This window comes from Lates calcarifer, linkage group LG10 (genome assembly GCF_001640805.2).
Source record: "Lates calcarifer isolate ASB-BC8 linkage group LG10, TLL_Latcal_v3, whole genome shotgun sequence".
NCBI lineage: Eukaryota > Metazoa > Chordata > Actinopteri > Centropomidae > Lates > Lates calcarifer.
Window position 1 is genome coordinate 11,362,612 of NC_066842.1, and position 21,090 is coordinate 11,383,701.

At 42.6% G+C, this 21,090-nt stretch overlaps 1 long non-coding RNA gene across 1 annotated transcript in view; it reads right to left on the reverse strand.

Moving 5' to 3' along the window:
• LOC108886475 (uncharacterized) overlaps positions 1-21,090 on the reverse strand; it is a 41,038-nt gene continuing 19,948 nt past the window's right edge. Inside the window, exon 4 of the long non-coding RNA XR_001961455.2 lies at positions 1-297. This is a non-coding gene — a long non-coding RNA (uncharacterized LOC108886475). The remainder of the gene's footprint in view (positions 298-21,090) is intronic.

Genomic DNA, 21,090 nt, shown 5'->3' on the forward strand with positions numbered 1-21,090 from the left:
AAATCTTTAATTGGAGGCAATTTGATTCATTTAGCTGTGTTGGAGACAAGGAGTCCAGGGAGACAGTGCCTGAGGCAGTGTTTTTGTCATCTTCTTTTTGTATCAGTCAGAGTAATTCATGTCCCCAGGGGCCGGCTGTCAGTAGCAAGGCTCCATGAACACATTCCTTCTGATCCAGCCCATTATTGGCCCATTCAGCAGCACTGGAGCCTGCTTACGTGGGCCTCTCTCCGGGCTGACCTCCTGGGCCCTCGTCTGGGCCTGACTCAACACTCCCGCTAATCCACACCTCAAAGACTACAAACACAAACTTAGATTAAAGTCTGGGGATGGAGTCACAACCAGCCACATGAGCATAACATGATCGGCACACAACCCTGTCCAGAGTCTGCAGTCCACACACTCAGACACACACACACACACACACACACATGCACTGCAAGAAATAAAAATAATAACAATGGCAGTTGCATGACGATGTAGATTACATGCCATCTAGAGGGATCCTGACAATTGTCGTCTAATCATGGATCAGATGTGGTGTAAAATATATTATGCATATCTTTGTCCTCCGACACAACACATTTAACTTAATTGTCTGAACTGTCTCTGTCTGTTTGATTTCATCTTAATCACTATTACATTTCTCTTGGCAGCAAATTAGAGGCGTGTCTAAGAGCAAAGGTAACAAGCCCTGTGGTGGGAGCCACGCCCTGTCTCAGCCCAATACAACCCCCACCCTTCTTATTATTGTTTTTAAACATCACCATGTGGTTGGATGCTTTTATGTCAATATGAGACATAATCACTGACTGCCATATCCAAGTGGTGCCACAGGTTCTCTTGTGTGGGCGCCATCTTGCCCCAAGGGCCCAAACTATCCACAGGGGACTTTCCTGTTGCAATCTGCCTCCATCAAGCCCACATTTAACAACACAATCACTGAAATGTATTAACCATTGCTGATGTTATGTATTTTTAATATGCTGCTGTAATTTTCCTACTGTACATACGAGCTGGCTGCAATTAAGGAATTATAACTACCACAGAATTATAACTGGCTGCATATTTGTATTCTGTTCATTTGAAGTGTCTAAATGTGCCTAATGCATTCATAAATTTCATGTTGACTGCCTGTGGCCTTCCATACACGCTATGCAAAAATGAAAACACTGTTCCAGAGGAGCAGTGCTCGAGCCAAAACCAACTGGCAGTAGGCAGATTTTCACACCTCAGAAAGATATCGTACACCCACATTGGCATAACACTCACATGCAAATGCTCTGCAAAGTTTATGTTCTCTCCATCCACATTGGTCTTAAATCATTATTCCACGTTTAAGATTGACAAAAGGGAACATGGTGTTTTGAGAACAACAAACTTCAATCATGCTTGAAAGCACCGTTCAATGGTTTAGGTTTATATCCTGTGAGGTTCTCTTATATATCTGTTTTTACTGCTCCATACCAACAGTGGCAGTACATTGCGTGAAGTCAGGAGGGGGCTGGGGAAACACTACAGAGAGCACAGGCACTTAGTGTGAACCACTGTACTTTTTAATGTTTCCCAAATGCTAGTAAATCTAACCCTCCTAAAATCCACAGTGACACACTATGCCAAGTATGACATCATCCCTGCACAGACCCATTTTATGATTTTTTTACTTCATTTACAGAGAGCAGGGCTGGGCAAGCCACAGAGTCCAGTTTAAAACTCAGTCGCCACACTTTAACGGCAGAGAGTAGAGTCATTCACTCCAGATCTGAGTGGCACACAGAAGACATCAGTCGCTGTGTTCTAGTCATAGTTGGTTGTGCACATGTAAAACATCTGCTGGAGTTTCAGCTAGGTTCAGTTGTGGTAGAGTTTTACTATTTTTACTACTTACCCAGAGTCTGACAAACTCATGGGTGCCTTTCATCTGTGTGCAGTTTGAAAGTTAGACTGAACATTGTTGTTGGTCTGGCTTTGCTCCTCTAACGGTTTTCTATCAGATCAAGTAGTAGCTCCTATCAAAAGTAAGAAACCTTATCCAATGCAGAAGGTTAACAAACCTTTAACCTAGCATTAACAGTTAACCATATATTTGTATTTATCCTCTGTGGCTTTCATTATCATCAAATCCTTTACAATTGAGTGATTATTCATTTTGTTTAACAAAATATCATATCATATAGTGACAAATTCAAATAAGTTCTCAAAGCCCAAACTTTGAATTGTTATTTAGTTTGGCCTACAGTTCAAAAACCAAAGAGATTCAATTTATAGTTATATAAAACAGAGAAAAGCAGCAACAAATCCTCACATTTGAGAAGATGCAAGCAAAGAATGCTGTTCACTTAAGTCTGATAAATGACTTAAACAATTAGTTGTTTGTCAATCTTTGGAACGACTGATGAATTAATTGATCAATTGTTTAAACCCAACATGTAAAAAGGAAGTGGGCTGGATGTTCAATATATTTTGTAAATACAGTGAGTGAAATAATAGTGACTTCATGGATGTAGGCAGACCAGTTATCTATCTCCACCACATACCCTGTGACTATGCACAGAGCCAAAGAAAAAAAATATCCATGACTTTACTTGACTCCACATAAGTAGGAAATAACATTACCCCTTTATTGGCTGAACTATTAAGATGTAGCAGCTGGATTGTGTAAACCTAAAAATAGAAACATGTCTTGTATTCAGTTGCAAAAACGATCCCATATGATATAACATTTAATCAAGTGTAATGGTTCACTGGACTTTGTGTGGTTAAGGTGTGCACCACAGACTTTGATCACAATGTCTCCAGTTCATTTCCCAGCCAGGGACATTTGCTGTGTGTCATTCCTCCTCTCTCTCCCCTCATTTCCTGCCACTTCTTTACTATCCACCTTTGAATAAAGGAAAAAATGCTCCATAAAATGTGACAGTTCTGCCACACAGACAGCAATGAAAAGTTATTTTGCTTGACTTTTTTGAGTTGCTAAGGCCACTGCACATTGTTAAACTTCAGAAATGATTAGGATTTTCTCTTGGACGGTGCATTTTGAGGAGTATTTCCTGTTCTGTCAGGACCATGGATAATAGTGTTATTATTGTGCTCTGTGAGTCCCCCCGACCATTTCCCTGTTCAAGGATGCTCATTAGAAGACCAACCAGCTAATCTGGTGTTGGGGTCCTGATAACTGCCTTGCTTGGCGTCACTCTAGTAAATTGCCATGGCTCCCTGTTAAAAGCCGGCAGTTGATAGCAGTATCAGGAGACAGGCTGCGTTGGGGAGACAGAGTGTCCGGCTCCAAATGACCTCCCAAAATAGACAAGTGCCTCAAGACCAGGGGCCACAGGCACCTCCAGCCGAAGCAAAGGAGCTCAGACAAGGCCAGTTCAGGAAGAACATTTCATCAGAGCCATTGCTGTTAATGGCATGCAGATATTCAAGAGAGGCGGCAGACACTGAGTGACCCCAACCCTCAGTATTTAGTTCTCCCACTGAGCAGGGCCTTGCCACACCACAGACAGGTCAGACAGGGAGCCGCCTGTACAGAGTGGGAGCCACTCACTACCACAGAGCTGATAATGATTATGGCCAATTCACTATCACTAACATTGTATGGCCTGCTCTGTCTCTCCGCCTGTGGTCAAAGGACAAGCACAACATGTAGCTCCCAGACTTGACTGGTGACCTAAGATACAAAGAACCACTGCAGTCTTATGGGACAAACATCTTCAGACAGTTCCATATATACGCTCGATTTTCCACATGGAGCTCAAATATTTCGGTGAGCTTGTTTAAGCAGACAATGCAAAGCTGGGACACCAGCCATGTCCAAAAGGAACATGCTGTTTTCATTATGTAGCCTGTACTGTCTCTCTTCACCCAAGAATAGTGTGATTTAAGCCCTGCTGTTGCAGCAGGGTCAGCTCTGTGACCCTGTCTTTTCCCAATGATGATTTAATTGTGCACAGAGGGCACACTGTCTCCTCTGCCCAAGCACTACCTTAGCTCAGGTCTTCCCTGAAGAGTCACTTGTAAGAGCCACTTGTTGAGGCCTACACAGGAAGGCTAATTACAGTCCCCGATGCTACACTTCCACTACCAGGCCCATGAAGTAAATCAATAAGAGAGAACAGGAGGCATTGAATCATGGACTGAAAACAAGGCAGCTCCAGTGTATCCTAGCTGGACCTGCATAAGCCTCAGAGCGAGGGAGAGTGAGAGGAAGTGAGCGAATGATCCCTGTGAGTCCTGTAAGCTTGAGAAGGAACACATTGTTGAGAAGGCCAACAGCAGGTTCGAAAATTCCTGACGTACCTGTAGCTCAGTTACACATTACAGATAAGTGAAATTTAATGTGCCATGGCAAATGACTAACTCAGCAGATCCACCAAGATTATACTGTGAACTGATTCCAAAAAACATAGCAAACGCTGTAACAAAACATATGGAATTCATTCTTCTAAATGAAGCCCTCTGCTGAGAGAGAAAAGTTTTATACTCAAACTCTAACTCTCAAACCTTCTTGTCTGGTGCAATGCACACAACAAAGGATATTAGAGATAGATATTAGACAGTTGCTAAATGTGATATCTTCACAGATACAGTGTTAAACAAGATTAAAACTCTTTTGAAAATTGTCAGATTAAATTGATTTCATCACATCTTTTGTAGCAGTTCACATTATTGTAATGAATATAGGCTGCATGCTAATGACACACCACCGGAATATTGGATTTAATGGGTTCAGTGACTGAGAACTGAACCCTAGCATGTTTGATCACAGGTGATTACTTATCCTTGAAAGAGTGTACACAACCAGGATGGAAATTAAGTTGCAAAATGTGTGATGCTCACTGACTCTTAAACTCCTTGTTGTTATGTGCTAGCCTGTAAAGAGGAAAAGCACCACACAATACAAAGATTGATTATAATACTAATTCAATGTGACAACTGATTTTTAAGACTGAGGAGAGAGAGAAAGAAAAATAAAGCATGTACGACCAAAATCCCTTGCGTCCTGGTCTGAAAGCTTCAGACCTATCAGAGGTAAATTTGAGCTGGTGATTGAAGCAAATCTGTATAGACATGACTGCAGTCTGCAAACACCAGATAGTAAATGTGTCACCATCAAGAAGGCTTTGTGTCTCTGGCATTTTTTGTACATTTTTATATCCATAGAGATTTATGATGCTACACACTGTGGTCAGAATCAGGCATTTTTTTCTTGTCCAAGCAGCAGCAGCTCCGTCCCAATCAGCTAGTTGTCATTGGAATCTTGTCATTAGTGGTGCTTTGGGAGATGAATCTCTATGTGTCCATTCCAACAGGCTCCCCTGACGCTGCCAACGAATTAAAATCAATTGGTTTGTCTCTTGTCTTTATAGCCCTCGGCAGCCTGTGAAAAATGAATTCTCTTAAGAGGTAACACAGTATCCATGTGGTCCATAAGTCCAGAGCATGACTAATGGTGCTCCAGTCTATATGCTAATGCTACATAACACAACACTAATACTGGCTGCATTAAGTTAGCCATGATACCAGGATGATATCATGTTTGCTGAAAGGAGAGCCAGTCGATGAAAAACGGATGATAGCACAAAATACCATCTTCATAATGCTCCACATCTCAGACATAGCTGTGTGCGGCAGGGAAAGGAGTAGTGGTCATTAGGACTCTTAAAGGGTAAAGACTCCTAACTCTGATTTACTTGATCTCCTATCTTGGAGGAAACTGTGGATCGCCTGCCAGTCTGGCGCTCACAGTCTCCCTGTGTGACCTCAACTAGTAAGCCTGCTCAGCGCTCACAATAGGTAGCCCAGTGTGGCCCACGTCCCTGGTGCTTCAGTAGATGTCGGCGTGGAGAAGGGAAGGAAATCCTGGTAGAGAGCATAGCCGGAAAAGAGTGTGGCCATTTCAGTTTTCAGGTCTATCCTTAGAGGTCAAACTGAGCTTTTCCCCCAGGGGCCTCCACACTCTCACCTTCCCCTCACCCCCTCCTCCTCAAAGACATTCCTTTCTCTAAACCTTGCCTCTGAAACAGTTCAGATCCATCAACTTTCCCCATGTACGGCCTTTTACTTAGTTATTCAGAGTTAACGCACAACCAGAATAAGCATGATATTCGGTGTTATAGCCAAATGTGAGACAAACACACATAGAGAAATACTGATACTGTGAGTTCTCATGAGACGAACCTTCCCAGAGAGGACGTCCTTTTGAGAGGAGCATGAAAATACATTTGCTATGGTGAAAATATATGATTGCAATCATAGTGCAACACACACGTTTGGTGGAAAAGAAACATGAACAGTCAAGCTGTGTCTGATGTAACTAGAGCAGGGCTTCTGGAGAGATCTTAAGAGAGCTGGGAAAAGATTTGGGTACAGGAAACTGATTGATCAGCAGGATATACAAGTGGGATCACAGTACAACTCACATTTTTCAATGAGTAGCTGCAACAAACTTCTCATTGCAATGCTCTCCTTGAGGCCAACTCTGGAGCCACAAACCAAGGGTTTTCCCAGTGTGTCACCCACTCGAGGGGTATTAGTGTTTGTGTTACAGTGTCTCTCTGTCCTATAAACAATGTGTCTCTTGTGACAGTGAATCAGACACGGCCTGTCGGCTAGCCTCTCCGGCATCAGGCCTGCTTGCCAGAGATTGGTTGGGGGACTGCTGCAGAGCCATGCCATTTGTCATGCTGTATATTTACAGGCTGTGTCAGCACAGGGCGGGTGGAGCGAGACGTCTCCGCTCTGCGCCTGACTCCATGGACGCCAGGCCCAGAACCTCCCCTCATTCATCTGTTTACTTTCTAAATAGGCCTCTGTTTGGACTTACATCAGTGGGGAGAGAATATCTAAGAAAACGAGGAAGGAAATCTGTGGAAAACAAAGGAAAGGGAAAAAAACTCTCTGTGATAGAGACTGCCCCTCGCTGTTCCTGATTACGGCAGAGTTGCAGAGCGCTTGGCGCCATCAAAATCGGCCATCCAGGCAGCCGGGCAGGCCAGACAGGGGAGAGGAAGACTGGTAGTGACGCTTGCAAATACCAAGCAGGGGACTGTTAGGGAGCTCTTTCAGTGTTTATGTATTTTAGATGGCTGTTTTTGATTTTGTAAAGCAAGGAGAAGAAAGATAGACGCCTCCCCACGGTTACGAGACTTGTTTTGTACGCAAATTATGTAATGTAATCTGTTTTGATGTACTATAAACTGAAAAACATTCTGTTGACACCTTTCTTAATGCATATAATGTATGATTACTTTTTGGAATCACATCAAGCATAATATCATTCAATATTAGACATGGACAGAGGAATCAAAACACAAAAACTGCAAAAACATGATTTTTTGTGGCATAAATCTATGAACCTCTCTCGAGAACTTTTTTCCCTTGCATCTTATACCACCTTGAATAAGATAAGATAAGATAATCCTTTATTAGTCCCACAATGGGGAAATTTACAATCAATATTATATCAATATTAATTTCATTTGGCCAACATGTTAACCTGGATCACGAGTGAGACACAGTCACTGATAGGTATTTAGTAACTCAAAGGGATATGAGGCCGTAATTAATCAGAAGTTGTGTATTTTCCAGATCCATTCTCAGAGGATGTAATGTTGGTGTTAAAACAACTGATGGAAAACAAATGTACTTTGCTGAAACAGCAGACACTGGCTGCTGAGCTTTTTATACACACCTTTCAGTTTATGTAAAATCAATAAGTTCAGAGACTCTTCACCATTTTACCAGTCCTAAAGTCAATTGTAGGTTACTGGTGGTGATGAAACTTGCACAGCACTACAGGGTATGCACAGAACCTAATGTTTCACCCCAGCTGAGATTTCCCCTCTGTAATGTGAAGTCGTCCGGGCAAAAATGGTCTGTGATATAGAATGTCCAGTGTGTGTATGTGTATGTGTGTGTGTGTGTGTGTGTGTGTGTGTGTGTTTGTGCATGTGTGTGTAATCAGGGTCTCCTCATCTGTTGGGTTCTATGTATCCTGTCTTCTCTATTGCTTTTACTAAGCAGCAAAATAAGCAATTAATTATGCAGATTTTCTCAGCATACTTTTTCAGTACAGTTATTTATTAAGTGTAACTAACTACAGCACTTAAAAATAAAACATAATGAACACATGAACATTTCAGGTTCATTCACCTACATTTTCACTTCCAAAGATTACTGTGTCAAACTGGACTTGTATAAAAAGCGTCTGATCCCTCATTTCTGTGATGCACTGTCAACTGTTAACAAGCTGTGTCAAATGGAGACCCCATCAGCCCCATAGCTCAGCAGTTAATCTCGTGTGTACAACAACAGGAATGATAACTTAAACAATGAAAACAAGATCCAGGTTAATAAAAATGGAATGTTCTTTCAATTCAATATTAATTATTTCAATTATAACTTTTAGTGAATTTTATTGTGGTTTCTATGCATGTTTAGTAAATTTTTAGGTCTTGCTTAACTGTAATAAGCACTTCGGATATTCAGTATCATCTCATGACTTCAATTCACTAATAACATCTTGCAGCACGAAAAAACACAGCAAACTGCGATGTTGTGGTTTGTTTTGAAATAGACTTTTCTTTTTCAGAGTCTCATTATTAAAACAGATAAGCAGAGTGAATGCTTTCTAAAACAGAATAAAAGTTTTCATGTCATTTCAAAATGTGATCCAAACAAAGGGATTAATTATAATTTAAAATTTGTTTAAAAGCCCTAAGATGGGCTAATATTTTGTTGCTTATCACTTTTACGTGAATTTAAACCAGCAAAGCCTCTGTCTCTTGTGTCGCCACAGCAGCTATCTAATCTCCATTGAAAAAAACAAGAACACCAAAAAACAACAGGGCTGGCTGGGGCTGAGGCAAGAGTGAAGAGAAAATCAGCAGTAAAGATTTGAAACAGGAAGAGTGTGGCGTCAGTACAGGCGGGAGATAAGAGCACTGCGCTCCATACACAAACACAGGGTTTCTGTGGCTGAATGACTCCCAGCTCTCCGGGCGCCCTCACAGTAGCTGTCCTCTCCCCCTGGCTGGCGCTGGACCACAGCCCGTCACCCAGCCTTGCACACAGCAGATCCAGGGGCCTGATACACCCTCAGTGACTCCAGGGGTTTTAAGGGGATTTGTGCAAGTCCAAAGGACTGACAGCCCCCCTCAAACAGGCAACCCTGGGAAAAAATGAGGGGACTTGGATCCCATGTTGTACTTCGACCAGCTTCTTTGGTTAAATGTCATTACAGCTCAACTCTGAGGTAACTAATTAACAACAAAGGCCTTCCTATTTCTTTTATTATGTTCCCTACTGTGTCCAGCTGAGAGAGGCATTTCTCAAAATTAATTCTACAAGTCAAAGCTGAAACAAAGCCATGTTTCTCTAATACAACCCCAATGATTTGTGACAGAAGTGAACTGACCACTACCGCTCCCAAAACTCTTAATTTAAGCAAGTCAGTTTCTACGTGGTCTGTTGCTCCAGGTGTAAAAGAAGAACCAGAATCATCTTGGTAGCACCAACAGAAATACTTAACACTGCTGTCACAAACGGCTGCTGTATTTACATACAGAAGCAGGATCACACACTCCTTTCCTTCACCACAAAACCACCATCTGTTGCAAGCATGCTTCAAATCCTATTATCGGAAAATCCTGAGTCAAATATCCTCCCCAGTGAATCTCAACAGGGCCATCATTCAGCAGGGCTGTGTGTGTTATGACAGAGAGGTAGAGAGAGAGAAAAGACAAACAGCAGAGCAGTCAGAGGAGCTTCTGCATGAGACAGAAACAGCCAAAAGTGCAATAGCACTAAACCCTATCTTGTGCAACAGTCTCATTCTCAATTAACTTCGCTTGTGAAAAGAGCTTTGCTACTTTCTCACAGCCGGGAGAAAGAGGAGAGCCTCCAACACCATCAGAGAGGTACAACCAAACTGCTATAGGTTCCAGGCTCAACATGACCAAGTTTTTACCAGACAGACAGCGTGTGTGTGTGGATGAGAAGTGAGGAAGCCGTTTGGCACAGGGTTGAAGGCTGGGAATCCTAGCCGGGTTAATAAAAGTAGCCCGTGGGGCACTGTTTTTCCAAGCGCTCTCTGTGATGTTTGAATGTGAACTCAAACAAGCCTTCATTATGTGGCCACAGCCCTGGAGCCCCTGGTGCTGGGAGAGAGGCCCTGCCACTGACAGCCATGGCCTGCTGGCGGGTGCAGACGCCTTCCCCTTCTGCTATGTCTCTTTCTCTCTTTTCACTCTCCCCGCCTCTGATCCCTTTCTCCACAGTGCTCTTAGCCTCTAATCCTGCATTCCCTCTCTCTTCCCTCTCTAGTGCAATCCTTCCACCTCGGTCCTTTTTACCTCTCTTTCCCCTTCTCTTATTCCTCCTTCACTACTGCCTCTCTGATTTCTCTCTTTACACGCATTTTTCCAATCATCCTCCATGAAGGGCGGCTTTTAAACTGGCCCTTGTAGGACCTGGAAGCCTCTAATCCACCATCTTTGTCTGTGGGTTTAGTTTGGTAACATAACTTTTTTACCATACAATGACAGCTGCCAGACATACGTGGGTATATGCCTCTGGAGGTACTTCATCATGTTTGGTGGTCTACAAAATGCTGACCCCCGTATGAAATAACAGCAACTGATTTTCCATAACATATGCTCGTTCATCATAGTTACAAGCAGTACATCATAATCTCAAATTGACACTTGTGAAAACAGCCATTATCGCTTAAACACAACATTATCATTGGCTTGGTGTGCCGCTGCAGATGTTGTTTCATGAGCAGCTTGAAGCTGAGCTGCTGCATGCAACCGACTATCCTCTCTGCTCCTTTTTGTGAGTCCAATTCTCCAAGATCTAGTGTGAAGCAATAGAGAGCCCTTTAAAACTGTTATGTTTTGTGTTTAAACTCAAACGCAACAGCTGAAACACAGAGAGAAAGAGAAGGGAGAGATCTGTAATTAGAACCATCTTTTCTCCCAGTGATTGCAGCCCAGTGTTTCCCAAACCAGTGGTAAAAATAAGCCCTCCTCCTCTCTCCAGCTAGATACAGAGACACCCGCTGTGTCACTCAGGCCACATTCAGACAGAAATGATTAAGAGCACTGACAATGTTAAATTTCTGGGAAGTCAAAAAGGATAGAGACACAAAAAGATTAGATTTGCAGAAAAATGAGAAGATTGACAAAGTGTAGATGTAAGACACTAAAAAATTGCTACTTCTACTGAAACTTCTGTTAATGTATATTAATCATGTATACCTACTGGACTGGATAATGTATCTTTGATGGCAATGCTGGGCTTGGGCCATTGAAAACAGACCTTAGTCCTTCAAATTAGGAAATAGAAGCACTTAGCCTAATAATTGGATAATTTTCATGCTATGATGATAACACAGGAACAAAGAAAATATCCATTTGGCTCTGGTGCAGTGCTAACACTAGCATACAGTGTGCCTAATCAAAAGTAAGAGGTCTAACCCATACTGATGAAGTTATTTGAGGTTTTAAGATGAAATAGTCTGTGAATACATTGTGGCAGTGGGGGTGTGGTTTCTGTGTCTGGGTTGGGAGGAAGCTGTGGTTTGCATGGTGCTGCCTCTGCAGGTAACTAGGTAATTAGTATTAATGTCTACTGTGTTTTTTCCTCCCCAGTGACTATGCACACCAGCAGTGACATCCGATCCACTGGTGCTCACAGCCAGGCCAGTGTTTGAGGTGGTTTTGCTGCAAGTTTATGTTAATTCACATCAGGCGACATGCATTAACCCTGTAGAGGTGTGCTTCTGCTGCTCATGATGAGATATTGTTATAAATAGTCATTTTTAAACAATAACTGTCCCTAACCCTGTACAGATTATATATTTAGGTTAATTACTGCACCGTTCAACATGTTTTGAAAGCAGGTGAAGTAGCCCAGCATAATTCCCAATAGTGTTTTGTCCCTGTCATAGATGCTAGTTCAGGCTACAGACTGTAATCTAGGGCAACTTGTCTAACTGTTAGACAGTGCAGCCATCCTGTCACCATCCTTGAAACTTTGGCCCAATACATCCTGTCCTCAGCACTGGAGTCTGGTTGAAGCCTGTGTGAGCCTCTCTGTGTAGAGCCTCTGTAATTTCTGTCTAGCCAGAGGCAGGGAGACAGACCCGGGCCTAATACTCTGCATAGCTCCACAACGACAAAATGATTCATTACCATAGAAACCACTAATGTGAGTCATCTTTTGAATAATTATCAATTATTCATGGAGCAAGGCTCTCAGACTGTTTTGTCTGCTTTGTAAACACAAACTAACTAACTTCCCCATGGTTCCCAAAAATGAAACAAGTGGCTCGCTCTCATCCTGCCTTATGTTTACTGATGGAGGTTGTTTAAGTGTTTAACAAAAATATATGATGTTGTGCTTTTTCTACACATGTACTTTACAAATCCTAAACAAGCCTAATCTCTACCAGTACTATCTCTTCTGATAAATATTCAAGTTAGAGTTTTTATAGCATTCATGACTGTAAAACAGATCTGGACAGGATGTCTCCTTCCTTCATTAGGGCCACAAGCTTTAAATACTGCAGAGAGTGTTTAATTCATAGCTATGCTGGAACTGTGAGAGCTGTGACACCTCCTGTCGTGATGAGTCTGACTGGCATGGAAACACCAAACACTCTCCAGGAATCCCAAACGTGTGTTTCATCAAGTGGTGTTGATAAGTCAGCATATTCTGCCACTGAGGATCCTGGGAGTATCAGTGTCAAAGAACTCCCACTGTGTTGGGTCTTGCATCGGGGGCTATTACGAGGAATCTTGCTGATCTCTCCTGTGGTGAGGACTTGGGACAGGTCAGCTAAAATGGAGGGTGAGAACCACACCAGAGCCTGGGCAATGTTAAGTCAACACCACTGAACAGTTTGTCCTGTTGAGAGGTCAGCCTTCCTCACTTCACTGTGACCTCTGACCCCTGAGTTCTTGCCTCCAGCACTGTGCTGTCTGCTCTGCCCTGCCTATCTGTCAGTCTGCCCGTGTCAGTCTCTAAACAGCGCTACAGCCTTGGTGCTGAAACTGAAATGACATTTTACTCAGCATGCAGATTCTTGCCATGAACAAGAACAGAAAAAGGCCAAGCCAGCTCATCCAGCGAAAAGTCTGAATGAAATGCAACTGCTTGTGTCATGCTTCATAGATAAATGGCCTGGGACAGAGGCCAAGGCGGCATAAACCACAACAAAGACATTGTCCTTAACATGCTCAAAGGAATAAGAGGGATTTGTTCTAATACTTAAAGCCAAAACTGTTGTTATGTTCTTTTTTCAACAAGGCCTTGTGTGTGACTAGTCTCAAGCTGAATTAGCCTTTCAAAAAATGTTTTTTTTTTTGTTTTCTTTTTTTCCCAGCTCAGGGCCAGGATGTCTGAAGCAGATTTCATTTCTTCATGAGGAGTAGGTGATTTCCTTGTGTATACAGAGACATGGCCCAGTTAGATAGCACTGTCTGCACAGGCTGGAGTCAGGGCTCCTCAGCCCACAGATAAGAGAGGGATGGTTTTGTGTGTGCGCATGCATGTGCGTGCGAGAAGAGTGAGAGAGTGCTTACAGATCCTGCATATCTGAGCAGCCCTCCAGGCAGGCCCTAGACTCTGAGCTCTGTGGTTATTGAAAATAAGGAATAGAACTGAATAGAATTCAGCATGGCTACAGACTATACCTAACTTTACACACTGCCATGTCTCTTTGTTTCCCTGCTGACCACAGTGGGTGCTGGGTCAGCGACAAGACAAGGCCTCTGTTGCTGGTGGACATTTCCATCAACAGTCTATGTTACAGATTAGCAAATAATATTTATGCCAGAGGTACTTCTTAGGTATCTGAAGAAAAAATAGTTAAAATTAATTATGAATCTAACTTATCAATTCTACAGCAAATCCTAAAATGAAACTGGTAGCCAGTGGTAGCCAGTGGTCTGAAGGCCATGTCAATTCAGCATTTTGGTAAGTGAGTCAGTAGTAATGAATCAGACACATTAATTTTGACTGAGAGAATACCAAGCTCAATCTTACACAATGTACATCCAGATGAAAGTGCCTCAAAATTCAGGGATACATGCATGCACCATTCTAAAGGTAGATAATAGAGGGTTTTTGGAGAAGTTGGCATGGAGAGGTGAGGTTGTTAGGTCTGCAGTGTCGGACAGAGCTGGGACACTGTCGCCTATTGATCTGTACCCCTGGCACCTCTATGCAGACTGTTGTTGAGAGCAGGTCTGCCGACCCTTTCTTTGCAGAGCCGGGCAGATTTGAGTGGTGCCGCAACCCAGCGGCTGGGATGTGCAGTGAATACAGTCTGCACAGATAAACAGTGCCTTGTTTAGCCGTTTCTTTGCCGCTGCTGAGCCAGCTGATAACAGCGGCGGGAGGGCAGGCGGCCCTTGGCGGCAGTGGACAAGGCCTGGGGAGGCAGACACTCTGGCAGCAGTGAGTTCCCTTCCCACATCCCTCACTCCCCCTCCCAGCCAGGCTAATCTCACCTCTTTTCTTTTCTGTCTCTTTTCACAGAGGAGGACTGCACCAGTTAATTGCCAAGTGAGAGTGAAAACTATCAGTTAGCATGGTGAGCAGGAAGAACAGTGAGAGATGGAAATCCAGGAGACACTCAGTTAATATATACTGACACAGTCATATACACACACACTCCCTCCCACACAGGCAAACAAAGAACATTCATGCATCATATTTCTGTCTCCAACAAAAATGTTTGTTCATTTTGTAAAAAACACATTGCAATATAAGGCAAGCTTTTACTGGGTTATGGCATTTTGAAACCAACTGATCTAAATACCAGATGGAATTACATTCATTTTGGACACAGCAGGCCTCCATGTAGAGGTCTGAGAAACAAACTGACTGTGTAGAGAGGTCTACTGCAGGCCCACAGTACACAGAAGAAAGATGGGAGTTGAACTGCTCTCCCTCTCAACACCACAAGCTGTCCTCTCATTGTCTTGGCCCACTACCAGGCTCTAGAGTAATTGCAGCAGTGTGGCATTGTGGGGAATACTTTGCATTCCTACTTTCACAAGGAAGTTTTTCTTCTTTCCCTCCCTCACACTGCAACCTGCCACAGATAAAACATGTCTCAAACAGTGTTGTTTCCACTGTCGCTCTGAGACAATGCTGGTATGCGTGCCTGTGTGTGTATCTGTGTGTGTGCTGGAGGCAGAAGAGCAACAGAGTATTCTCCTACAATAATGGATTTTGTATAGTGAAAGGTGGAGGAGGTGATGAGTGTGTGTGTTTGGCTATGGGTGGCAAAGGCGGTAGTGGGATTATCTAGAGTCACACATGATTAATAGAAAAAGCCATGAAACAGTGGAGTGTGGTGTATAAAATCTGTCAGTGTTTGGAAATCTTGTTAATAACCTTGCCCCACAATTTAAATGGAGCAAGTTTAATATCAATTGCCATAAAAAAGTAGGAAGTAAAAAAACAAGCTGGATGAACTCTTAACTTCCCATATCTTGTTAGGAATTGAACTCAGTGGTGTTTTCCATTCTTCTTTTCCCATCTACAACTTCCCCCCAGCATTACAATTTATCATCTTAGCCCTTGGAACCCTGCTGATAGCCCAAACATACCAGAGGATCAGCAATCAATAATGGGGGAATGTTTTGCCCAGAACCCACACCCCCCCACCCCACTTCAAGTCCACCCTCCCCACTCAGACCCCCTCTCCTTCCCCCATTTTCTCAACTTAAGAGGCCACATCTGCTTTTAATATCCTCGCCTCTGTGCTGCGGAGTTACACAATCATGATCAAGTGTGCTTTCTGAAAGGCAGAAACACTCACAAATACAGACAAGGACTCATGCCAATACCAACACAAACATACACCCTTTTATGGCACACCAAAGGAATGAAGGACAAGATGTCACTGTGATCACTGGGCTTGGTGGATTTGCTTAATAACATGTGGCTGGGATACATGTATACGCCTGAAGGATATTGTGGAATCAATAATCAACATAAGAAGGAATGTTTTATTATAGAAATGTACCCACTTTTAAAATGTTATGACACTAGTGGAAAACTGAACTACAGTTTTTGCCCTGGATATCCAGGATTGAATTTCTTTTTCTGTTCTCTGTAGCAAATTGTTGTAACAACAAAGGACAAAAATCCATTTACAGTATTATCTGTCATTGATATATTGGCACTATAAATTATATCATTCAAAACACTGGTGGCCTAGGATGATTCAGTTACAGGGAAAATAGGGGTATGACAACTTGTTTGGTAAGGAAAGAGTTTAACGCCAACTGCTGAAATAGGGGCATCCTGTCTGCCTTTGTTCCGCGTACTACTGTCGCGACTTATCTTTGTTGTTTTCCACAGCGACCACATTTCAAAAGGGCTACACTGAAATGAATCTCCGACTGAGAATTTCCCGATATGTTACAAAGCTGGAAGAATGCCATCGGCCGGTCGGTCCCAGTTTTAAGCTCCTCGTGCACAGTATGACAGCCGTTATGACTCCAGATCACCTTACACTGCACTTCCCAAGTGGCTCTGGGATTCCTGCAGTTACACTTAGATGTCAAGTTATGAGTGCCGTGGAGAGACAGTGGAATTTTTTTTAAGAACTTGTGTACCTCGCTGGGGGTGATATGCTTTTGATTACCACAGCTGTAAAATTGTGGAAGCTATGGAAGTATAAAGCAATGAATCTGAATTTCACATTGAGATCCTATGTCATCGTAAGTTGTCTAAAGGTATACAACAAACCTAGTATGTAAAGCAGCTGTACAGCAGTGTTCCCCGTCTTTGCTACCTCTCCTGACAAAGTACTATGGTGACCACATTTTTGTGAGTTTTCTTTTCTTCCATTGTGATCCTATGCTGGCATTCCTTTGGTTCTTTTTACGACTATGCCAGCTCAGACTGGCTCAGCTCTGCCAAGAACCAGCACAACACTGTCGATTTATGGCATTCTCGAATTCTGTACAGCAAGCCCTCCATTATAATTATCAGTGCAATTAGCTGATTCACAGCGTTTTAACAGTGTGCCTGAACATACTCAGACATCTCATCAGTCACAGTTTAAAGCCTTCTGTCTCAGTGGGAAGCTACTCAGCGTACTTGGGAACTGTGCAGGATGGGTGCCGCTAAAACGAAGTCATGACCTAGAGACTCAAATTCATAAATTACACTGACTGATGGAATGCATCAACCTCTCCATACTTCACATGACTCATGTGAGTGTGTTGGCTGTGACAGGCACATACAGGTAGTCACACAAAGCCACTGCCCTTGGTTGGAGACTAATGGAAGAAGAGAATGGGACAGTGTTTGGCTGAAATGATGGGAAGGCCCAGTGAATTGTGCACTTTTTGCCATCAGGGTACAAGTGAGAAAGCCAGCTGTCCACAGGCATGCCACTGTACCTCCCTCATCGCCTTGCCCCCACCCTGTTATACAACATCCAAATATAATTATATGCCAAAGGTGCACAGATGCTATCTATCCTTTTTTATTTTTAGTTTTTTATGAGATAATGCTGACAATTATACAAGTGACTAATCTACTCAAACTGGTTCTCGGAACAGGCAGATGATTATAAATATGGTATATGGACTGGTTCAATTAGTGCACCTCATAAATAATTTTCCCATACATAAATATCTTTGCCTGAGGTCTAAAGCTGATATAGGCGGTAGGTTTCATACCCCACCCAAACCTGCTTGTCCACTACCAACAAGCAGGGGTGCTGGCCCATGATTCAGCCCCAGACAAAGCAAACAATGACCTGACCTTGATGATGGAGATAGAGTTAGCATGTCACCGGCGGCTGGGCGATAACATTTGTGACCTATGCCTCTGGCCAGCTTCGTGCCTGGCTGGCGCTCTGCTGGTGCCACTCTGTCTTCTGCACACCAGCTGATTGAATGCTTCTTGTCTTTTTCTCACAGCAGATTGCAAACTGTCTAGCCATCCTTGAATAACCCCCCCTCCCCTCCGCGCGCACCCTCAACTCCACCCATATGGCCATGCACGACTGCACACTGTGAAGCAGTGAACGCTCCCAGTGCTATCTGCTTCATCGGACCCTGATGATAGTGTGGAGACTGGCGTCTGTGCTGGCCGATAGCCGTCGGGCCCTCTCTGTTCATAAATAGAGATGTGCAAGAATGGAAAGTTATCACGAAGCCAGCTATTCTTTCCTCTCCATCTTCAATGCTCTTGCATCATCTTCATATCATTAGCACATACACCTTCATTCTGGTTTGACTCACAGATGATCTTTTTGTTTTTTGTAAGAGAGAAGAGGAAGTCTGTATATTTCCAACCTGCTGGACATTATCTCCCTCGAATGTTGATTTCTGTAAAAAAAACATGTGCGGAGGAGAACGTGCCTCTCTACATGTCTGCTTCTTCCTGACTTTTCTCTTCAGTTGAAAGGTGAGGTGATTGCAGTTCTGAGGTTGAGTACTGGTCTGCTGGGCATGTGTGCTGCTGCTTCCTGTCGACTGTAAGTCTACTGGTAGTCGGGCGATGGGGTCACCGCACAGGACTTTGTATTCAAAGAGGAGAACAAACAGCGGAGACCTTGACCCTCCAGACCCTCCCCCGCTCCTCCATCTCCTTCCAAATATCTGCATCTAAAGACTCAGTGACAATGCTCATGTTCACATCAGTGATGTATGTAGATAGCATCAGGGAAAAGATTCTCACTCCATCCCCAAATTAAGCTTGAAGATCCAAAGTGTGAGAGAATTATCCCTCATTTTAACTTCATCAGTTCATGAAAAGAGAGTGCAACGTCAAATGGATTTGTTATGAAATAAATCCACAACAACACTGCAAGGCAGTGAACCCTTAGCTTTTCCAGCTGACTGGCTGCTCTGATTGTAGCCATGCTAAGCGGGGTCAGTTGAGACTCCCAGTAAATGGCCGTGTCGCCAGTGCTCTCTGTTGCTGAGTCGACTGACGAAATAATGAACCGCACAGGCTTGTTTGATTTCCTCTGGAGACAGCTCAGCAGGAGTCTGATCCACATACAGCCCTGGCTCCCACTAACCCAATCTGCTTCACCCCGCTCTTTCTCTCTGTCTCTGACTGAGAGACGGCGTCTACGCAGGCCTTTTTAGGGTACATCTATTCACTGTGATTTATCGTAAATTAAAAAGCTGGGAGCTCAGTTGCACAGCTAAAATGCCCTCTCTGACTGCCTGGCCATGCTCCACACTGTCTGAGCTGGATTCCATTTCCTCTCATGTCCATTTCGTTGCTACTGTAGCAGACCAATAATTCACATGAAATTGTGTGTTTCCAAGGAAAGGTTCATTTAGCCCTGCAGTTTGCGGTGCATGCTGATCATGCTAAAATTAGACACTTGGCATGTATGAATATTTTATATACCACAATATTATGTAGCTGTACATATAGACTCTGCTGTCAGATACAAAAAGTGAAAATAGTGATTTTGGACAGACTGCACTGTACTATAGCAGTAACATAATTATAGGTCCATGATATTACAGTGCAAAATTCAGAAAGACTGGTAAAGGCACAGTCATGAGGGAACACACCGAATCCAGTATTTTTCTGGGAAACAAGGAGACTGGCTCGCATGCAGGCAGTCAGTGGTGATGTGTCTTGGCAGGCACAGATAGGGGCAGTGTAGTCATGGACCCAGTCATCATCATCTGGCCGCACATTCCTACCCTATCTGTGCAGTAAACTGGATCTCCTTCTCCCTCTTATCAGCTGTCAGGAATTTTCTATCAGAGGCCCTCTTTCTCTCTCTCTCCCCCTCACTATCTCTTTTGCTCTTCTACTCTGACTCCCTTGTGCTTTTTTTTCCTCTCTTCCTGTCCCTTCCTTGATGCTGCAGGAGCTGACACAGAGCAGAAACGGTTAATGGTCATTAAGATAAGGAAGCAAGGAGATGTCAGGCGGCTCCTAGGACAGGCTGGAACCCAAACTGCTCCGGTGCCTACTGCGTCACCACAGCAGGAGGCCCTCTACCCTCGGGAAGCACCATATACACACGGTGGACCCTTGAACTAAACTGACACATTTGATAGAGTTAACATAAGAAGCTATTTTGGCCCATTTCTCTAGATCTCTTATTTTGTGGACGTTTTATGGAGAAAAAAAAGGTCAGTTGTTCAAAATACTGCCTCTTCTAAATTAACATTTAATCAGTCAGTTGTTACATGTCTGTGCATTCCCAGATCAAGAGAGGATCCAGCAATGTCCTTAAGAGAAACTGAATTTTAATTGTAATAATTTTCATTTATTTGTTTTTAATTTTATGTTATTTTATTTTATTGTCGTCTTTCAATGTTAGGTGAAGTTATTTAAATTGTCTTTACAAAGAATCTTGCCTTCCACTTAACTATGGAGACCAGAGGAGCTGAACTCCTCCTCTGAGATAAAAGCATATGAAATTAAATTATGTGAGCCTGCATTTATATTTATTCATGTTTTTTTTATTTTTAATGTCTCGTTCTCTGTTCTACCACAAAAGGTACAACACTTTATTTACTGAAATTAGTAAATGATAAGAATTAGACTGAATGTTAATATAACTCCAAAATGGCCAATATTAAATAAAAAGTAGTATTATGAAATGATCACGTTTAAATAGATTAATATCATTTGTCCAATAAATTAATCATAAAATATAATGTCATCATTCTCATTTTTGTAGTATTCTTATAGTCTTATGGTAGTAGCTTTCGTGAAGTTCATCGTTATTTTACTGGAGCTATTTTATTTGTGTATTAATAGTAGTTTTATTGTCCAGTGACACTTTTATTTCATAATGTCACTTTCTATGACAGTGAGTTGTTAGGCTTGGTCATAAATAAATAAATCATAAATCATATGTGTCATATCATATATAAGAAACTTCTAATTATATCATTAAGGTACCAAATTATTTCACAATGCATTCTTTATTTCATATTTCACATTAATTATTTCTTATTTAACAGCATAGCTATTATTGACATTAATGATATTTAACAAATTTAACTAATTCATTAGAAAACAAGAATAATATTCATTATTGTGTCATATTAAAGCCCATGA